Here is a 7,631-nt window from a genome sequence, read left to right as displayed (position 1 = left end):
TGCGGCAATTTCAATTGCTTTGCGTTGGCACGCTATCGGCAGGACCAGCCACAACGAACGCCTTCCTATCAGCCACGCGTCATATTGTTTGTGATGCTATCTTAGCCTCGTTTTGAATGATTTCTTCGTGCGAAACGGTGATAAAAATGAGACAATTATTGCACGTTTGGCGTCTAAGTTAAAATAAGCTGCTAAGAGCTCACATGTTCAAAAAGGAATCAATGTTTATCATAGAAGGAAGATGATGTTGAACTGCTCCTTTTGGACGCAATGAATAAGCAATTTGTTTGAAAGTTATTGAGACAGTATAAACCGGTTTTTCGATCTGTATTATGCTAACGAACCGGATCCTATCCGGTAGTGTTTCGTTCGTCGTCGCCATTTCTACAACCAACAATACATAACACAAAAAGTTGTATTTGGCGTGTGTGCTAAGAATTGCTTAGAGGCATTTGACTTGCTTTCATCGCCATTCATTCAGCAGTAAGTGGTGTGGTAAACAAAAGCAGCATTTCAGGATCAACTTTAAAACAACAGAAGATTAAATCTCTCCCACGGAGAAAAGGAAATTAGCGAACCAACAACTTTCACCTAATACGATTACCCTACACGACGCTTACCCCTTACGACTCAGGGGTTTTTATGGTCCTCTCCGGGCTCTCCGGGAAGTGGTCAACGATCCGGCTGGCATTTTTGGCACGAAGCTCACACCATTTTTTGATGGACAGTTTCGAAAACGTATGCCTTTTTAAAAACTACCCCATCACATAAATTTCGAACATTCGTTCCCTACTGCTGGGGGCGACGAACATAGCTTTCCAAGGGTGGATGGGTCGCCCCGGAGACTCTCCGTGTTGAATGTTTTATCGCCATTCAGACGGGCGTCTTCCAAATTACTCCCAGAAGCACTTTCAGTATGGAACAGGAGTGTCCTGCAAGCATTTGCAATAATTTGATGTCAAAAACAGAGAGACCAGACCAAGATGAAACTGTGTACCATTTGGACCACCTTGGAGGACTTTTTTCCAATTTCCATTCCAAGCCAAAAGTTCCTTCGCTGGGGGACACAGTTTTCGCGTACATTTGGTGCGTCGGCATGAAGCTGTTTACAATCGGGGGTGAAAATGTTGTAGGAGATTTTCCGTGCCATGGTGATTGTGAGAGGTGATTTCGTAACCGAATGTAAACAAAACCAACACATCGACGCACTGAAAGGGATAAAGGAGTGCGCATCGAAAACCGGGCGGTGTGAATGCCACACGGACACCATCAGAGTTGTGTGTCCGTCCCATCTGAAATGCATCAGTCGATAAGGATGCGCCTGCGCTTTGGACCGCCGAGAGCCATTCGCGGTGGTGTTGGTGAATTTGTTTTACGCTCTGGGGTCCACCCGTCTGGGATTTTGGCAAAGTCAGACGGTGGCACCAAAGTAAAGGGCACCGTTTGATGCTTTGGAAAATTTTCTTCCTTTTTCTGGTTTGGAAAATCAAGCTCCCCTAGCCTGGTTTCCAAAGAATAATAAAGAAGGGCATTATGTATTCGGAAAATAAAATATATATCCGGGTATGGCGTATGTTAAAGATAATTTTAAATACAATCTTTTACTTGCCACAAACCATCAGACGATCAGACCGCACAAGGTCTTTCCTCTACATAAGGCATAATTGTCTAGCATAAAATCGTGAAAATCATGCCAAATGATGCAGCACAATTTTGGGCGGCTACCAACATCATGCCGCGCCGGTTGCCACCGCCCCATGGAAGCAATTCTCCGGGTTTTGTTTAGGATTTTCATCCCGAGAACCCCGTTTCGGCGTGGCAATGGTTTCCAAATATTTTCCCTCTCCTTGTCGGTGGGCTTATTTCCGATGCTCCCGTACATGCTAACGGCCACGTACAAACAATTCGAAGAACAGAGAATAGAGAATGCGGTGCATAGCGCCAAAAGTGAATCTTTGGGAGCTACCCCGAAGTGCTACTGCGGGACTTTGGTGGATGTAAGACCTGCCGGGAGCATACGTGATGGCCTCCACTCTCTCTCGGTAATGCCGAGATGGCGCCAGTCTGTTCAATCGTTTCCAGTGGTCAACGCGCCAGAGGTCATCGGCAGTCAGTGGCAGCAGAGCAGCACTTATTTCTTCTATGTTTTGTGTGGCAAGGTAGTCGGGATAGCTGGTACATTCTGGAGCAACTTATCGGATAAGCCGATCGATTGGGGAGTTAACGAACTTAAAGTAGGTTTGATGTTGTGGTTTTAGTAAATCCAATGTTACCGATGCATCCAATAACAAATAATACTAAAATGAAAAGGGTTTTTGAAATGTTTCGATTGATTTATGTTGATGAAGAATGGCAAATTGGATTCGCATGGCTTTGCGTGATCAATGAATGCGGACACACTCATGTTGCGTTTTTGGGGGCCACCCCTCAGCAAACCGTTTGCTTTCGACTGAACTTTGGTATGTTCAATAGGCATCTTCCTTCGTTCCCTTTTTGCACCACACACACCTTACTCACCGTTTACCGTATCAAAACATATGTGAACACGGAGTGAAGGGAAACTCGGGGAATGCTAATGGGAAGGCCATTGACCTTTACTATGCTCTTCACCCTGGGGAGCGGTTTCTTTCGATGAAACCTATCATCAGTGACTACTGGAGTTGGAACGGATAAGATGGAACAGGGGCCGCCGAATAAGTAACTTCATAGGGTTCGCATAACAGAATGTTGCAAGCCATGCCAACGTGCCATCAAAAAGGATCTTCTTCATCTTTCGGATAAAAACATATTTCATATTTGTTTTATTTTGATTAATTGAAAAATTTATAGCTCTTTCTATAACTGAGTCATTGAATTTGGTTTGTTTGTTGTATATCATCGTCCGATTTTTTTATTCTTCCCTCATAAAAACTGATGTTGTTGTTTACAGAATGTTCCAGCTTTGTTTTTCTTCTAGAACACCCTTAGTGAAAGCGTTTCAGTTAATCACACAATCATTGACACAATCATTCTATTAAAATCATCCCTCCCTTGTTTGGTGCACCGGTTGGTCAACGAATTGGGGGTAACTTTGACACTGTTTCGCATGTGTGCTAAATAACGTGGGACACCGCAATTTAAGTGACAACATCCTTTCAATAACATGTCCCTAAAAGAGGGGGCATTCATTGCGCTAGGGTGCGAATGATAATTTGTATGCGCATGCGTTTTTATTAATAAAAACTGATGTGAGAAATCGTTAGAAATGCCGTTGAAACAAATTATGGAATGGATGAATTATCCACCATTTTGGTTCCTGACGCTTCTTTAAAAGCTACCGAAAATAAAGTATAATTTGACAATAAACGTAAACATAATTAAACAACCAGAACATATCGTCGATTTCGAATAGCTTCAACCGGCTACGGTTTTGTCAATTCTTAACAAGGTTAACACAAATCGTTAGACATCGTAGCCGTTGCTCATCCCATCGATATAACGGACTTTTTCCGCTTTGGCTTCGCATCTCAAGGGAGCCGTAGGGGCGCCAATTTATAAGATTGTGTTTTTATGGTTCACATTGTCGGGAGCTGACTTCGGTCGCGCCTCTTCAGTTCTAGGATCAACGGGAATATTTCGACAGACATTTGCCTAAGGTCGTAGAAAAAATGTACCGTCATTAGAACACACACCATCTCCATCCCTTCTAGCACAGCATCCCGTTACTCCCAGTGTGGGCCTTTCCTGTTCGATCCCATTGAAAAGAAAGCGGAAGGGACGGCCCAATAGGTATCTTAACTGATTCAGCCTTCTCGCGATCTGGTCGATGTGATATGTCCGAAGCTTCTAATTTTCGCCCGACTGCTTCTTGATGAGCTGTTGATTCATAATTCAGGTTTTCTTTTGTAGCGGCGGTTAATTAATTCGGGTTTGGTTGGTTTGTTCTATTCTTCCTCACCGGCCATCGGTTGTGAGGTCAAGGCCATAAAGTTCGGCCAAATAAGCTGGGTGGATCGGTATCAAAGGGGAGGGATTGCAAAAGTTGAATCAAAAATTATGTAAACCCTGAACCGCATCGGAAAGAGAAAGGAATCGGCCACTGATGGTTAGCAGCAACAACTTCGCAGACAGTGTCCAAAACAAAGTAAAAACAAAACACATTGAAACAGTGTGTGGTCTGATTTGATCCTAGTGTTTAGCACATTTAACGTGTTTCACGTTTTCACATTATTTGGCTAATCGAATCTGCCTTTGCTAAATGTTTATTTTGCGCCAGCGATAATGTGGACAACTTGTGCTTTAATTATCAAGTTGTCTTTCCTTCAGCTAATTTGCATTCCTCGATTAGCGCTCAGTGTGTTTGCCATCCGTCTCAATCTTCAATTATTGAATTATGTTCATTTTGTATCGTTTTTCGCATGTTATCCTTTTCGAAACTTATTTTATGAATTTGTTTAACAGTAATGAATGTTAATAGTTAACCTCACCAGATCCTTTCGCTCGTCCGATAACGAATCAACTAACGTTCGCAGGCAGCTCTCTTATCTTCGTAGGTCTTAGATCGGAATTTGCTCGCAAAGAACCGTCGCGTAAAGGGCTGGCACAGGAAATTGGATGTCTAGTCTAAAGGTTTGCTTCTGCCTTCCATTAGACCGTATTTTTTTGCTAACGGCGACTGTATATTTTAATGTTTATGTAATTTCCTCAAAATTCAAATTCAGGAAATACATTTTCAGAGTTTTATCGTTTCACTGCTACAAAAACAAGATTGCTTCCTGCAAACCCATGAGGATGATTATTTTTTATGTGTAATGACCGACAAATCGATCGGCATAACACTACCACACTTGTTAACAACCTTTAATTTAATAGAAATAAATTAAAGTGAAGCTCTTAAACATAAGCTGCTTTCCTATAATGCTTTGATTTTGGACATTCTCGTAGAGGTGAAAGTAGACGATGCTTTTTACGTTTATGTAACTGAGAATTACAATCTTGTGCAAAGCGGCGCTTTGCAGGAAACGATTATCTTCGCCACCATTCGTCACTGTTTTGTCATCCACAGTCCGAGACGGACGGCTGTTTTTGGGCGAATCGAATGTTTTCTCGAAAAACGAGTCTGCCAGGCCAGGCTGTAGAAACCAGTGACCGCGGATACCGTTCAATCTCGCCAAGTTAATTGACTGTCGTTTGAAAGTCAATACATTCCAATCTCTCGGGCAAAACACCTTTCTCCATTCTCTCTCGCTCTCTTTCACAGCATCCGCCATTCGGTGTGAGCATTTTTATGCTGAATTCCTCGTTTTTTTCGAGCAAAACTTTGTGGTGACCCTTTTTGGGGTGTATCACGCAGAAAAAACCCGCCATTCACCGACACCATTCCCTCTCACGGAACACATCATCGCGACATTGCTGAACTCCTTCGATAGGCTCATGTAAATTTGTACTTCCCGTAGCTTGGCGAAGGCAACAACAAAACGCCATTATGCTCCTCACAATCAGAATATGCTTAAACAGTCGTGAAATTGGTTCGTTTGTTTAGTCCTTGACGGCACGTCGCGGGTGATGCGTACGTTTTTAATTTTTCGTTTCGTTACCTTTTCGTTCGCATCCCTGTAAAAAGCATCTTTGATCGATCAAGAATCGCCGGAACGTAGATGTGCTTCTTTTGTGCCATCATTTTACGCTCCTCGGCACATGCGCTGGGGTCAGTTGGTCCATTTTGATTGGATAGGATTAGTGCTTAACAAGATGGATGCCGTATAATCGAAGTGTGTAGTCCTGACCTTTCTAGCTTTAACGCTAAATCACTTACATTAAAGGGGGCTTACATTTGAAGTTTTGAATTTAAACCTTGTTTTTAATTACATTTCACTCACTTTCGTTGGGTTTTGTTATTGCTAAGTATTATTGGAAAGTTCTAATAAATTTTAGGCCTGGTCTGTTGTCTATTTTTGGTATTGTTTTTTCGGTTGGCTAGCTGGTGTGTGCTGGCGATTTACGTATGGTATGTCATTTTACGCCACATTTGTCGATACGCCATACGCTTCTGTGAAGCGAGATAAAACCAGTTGGCGATTGATTTTGGCTGTGTCTACCGTGCAGGATAAAAAAATATGGTAAACTTCACTAATAACACCAAATTACTGTGCATTCCGATAAACAAAGGTCAATTGTGGGGTGGTACACATCGGATTGTGCATATTAAGTCCACTTCAAGCTCGCATCCGACATAATGTTCGCGAAGGCAACGCTAAACAGAGCGCGATGAAAACCTGCCCCGCTAATCATAACATTTTAACAATACGGCGACACACATGGGACGAAAAAATATGAACTTTTCAATTTGATGATCTTCGCGTATCTAACTGGTTCACTCGAGTCTGAGCTCGAGGCCTTGAAAGTCTCTACCTCCGTAGCACTGGTCCTGCCGTAGCCATATTTGGAACGATTGTTTACGGCATATGAGAAGAAGCCCGCCAGAAAGACGTGTGCTTCGCAGTTTCTGGTGTGTCATAATTGGGAGTGTTGGTCCAACGAAAGATTATGCATAAATTTCACCCGATGTAATCTCATGCCATGTTTATGTTTGTGTTCGACCTTGTAGCTTGACCCTTTGTTTAATTATTGTACTTTTGAACACATTTCTTGAAATTTGGTTTGGTTCAGCACATACTTGTTGGTAAAATGCAGCAGCGTTGCCATAAGCCCGGCTAGCTCAGTCGGTAGAGCATGAGACTCTTAATCTCAGGGTCGTGGGTTCGAGCCCCACGTTGGGCGGCGAATTGTTTCTTTTATACTACTTTTGTATTAATGTGTTTTTCTTTTTCTTATGAAAATATTTGACTATTTTCATGTTTTTTTTTTGTTTAAGTAGCTGTATTTATGTTTTCATGGTTTGATATTCCATACATATGGCTTCATGTTAATGTTAATATATATATTCTTCGTTTTTTCTTATTTTTTTTAAATTGAAAAGTTGAAATGTTTTTATTCACCTGGCGGAAGCTCGTTTGGTGGAAGAATAAAGCTGCGTCGATCCTTAAAATGATTCTCGCGCATCTGAACAATGTGAGCCCTTTCCTGTTGCCACACGACCTCGATACCGCGCGATACACCGCGCGGCACCGTGTTCTGGCTCAATTAATTCGCGCGACATTTCATACGCCCCTCCCGCCGCGCCCCGCCCCGCAAGATGCTAAATCCTGTTTTCCTTGGCAAAACCACAGTTTTGCCAGCGGGCTAATTAAAGCGATCGTTTTATTGTCATACTAATTTCGCACGTCGTTCGCTTTCGCAAAACCGTACCGGTGTGTTACCGCACATTTACACGTTTAGCCGCTCGACCTAGCCAACCTCGCCAGCAGCACCTTTACGCGCGGAACGCCTGGCGCAGCATGCGCGAATGTCGGCACGCGTAAGTTTTTTTTATTGCCCACAGATATGCGCATAAGCTATTCAGCGGAGTGTGTGCTGCAGCCACGCCAAAACCTCAACTGACTTCATTCACCACGGTTTGCACTAAACATCTTACAGATTGCATTCGAAAATCGTGTCCGCTCGTATCAGGGATAAGGATACTGCACCGCGCACTTTTCTGCTTGATTTAAGAGACACAGCATCGTCTTCGGCGGGTGCGTTCCTACCGGCCA

General features: G+C 42.9%; 1 non-coding gene across 1 annotated transcript; it reads left to right on the top strand.

Annotated features, from left to right (window-relative positions):
* The first annotated feature begins 6,686 nt into the window (after positions 1-6,686).
* Positions 6,687-6,759, top strand: Trnak-cuu (transfer RNA lysine (anticodon CUU)). The gene has a single exon. It is a non-coding gene; the product is annotated as a tRNA-Lys (tRNA).
* The last annotated feature ends 872 nt before the right edge of the window (positions 6,760-7,631 follow it).

Source organism: Anopheles cruzii, chromosome 2, assembly GCF_943734635.1.
Source record: "Anopheles cruzii chromosome 2, idAnoCruzAS_RS32_06, whole genome shotgun sequence".
NCBI classification, from domain to species: Eukaryota; Metazoa; Arthropoda; class Insecta; order Diptera; family Culicidae; genus Anopheles; species Anopheles cruzii.
The sequence above is the reverse complement of the archived record's forward strand: the minus strand, read 5'-3'. Positions and strand labels throughout refer to the sequence as shown.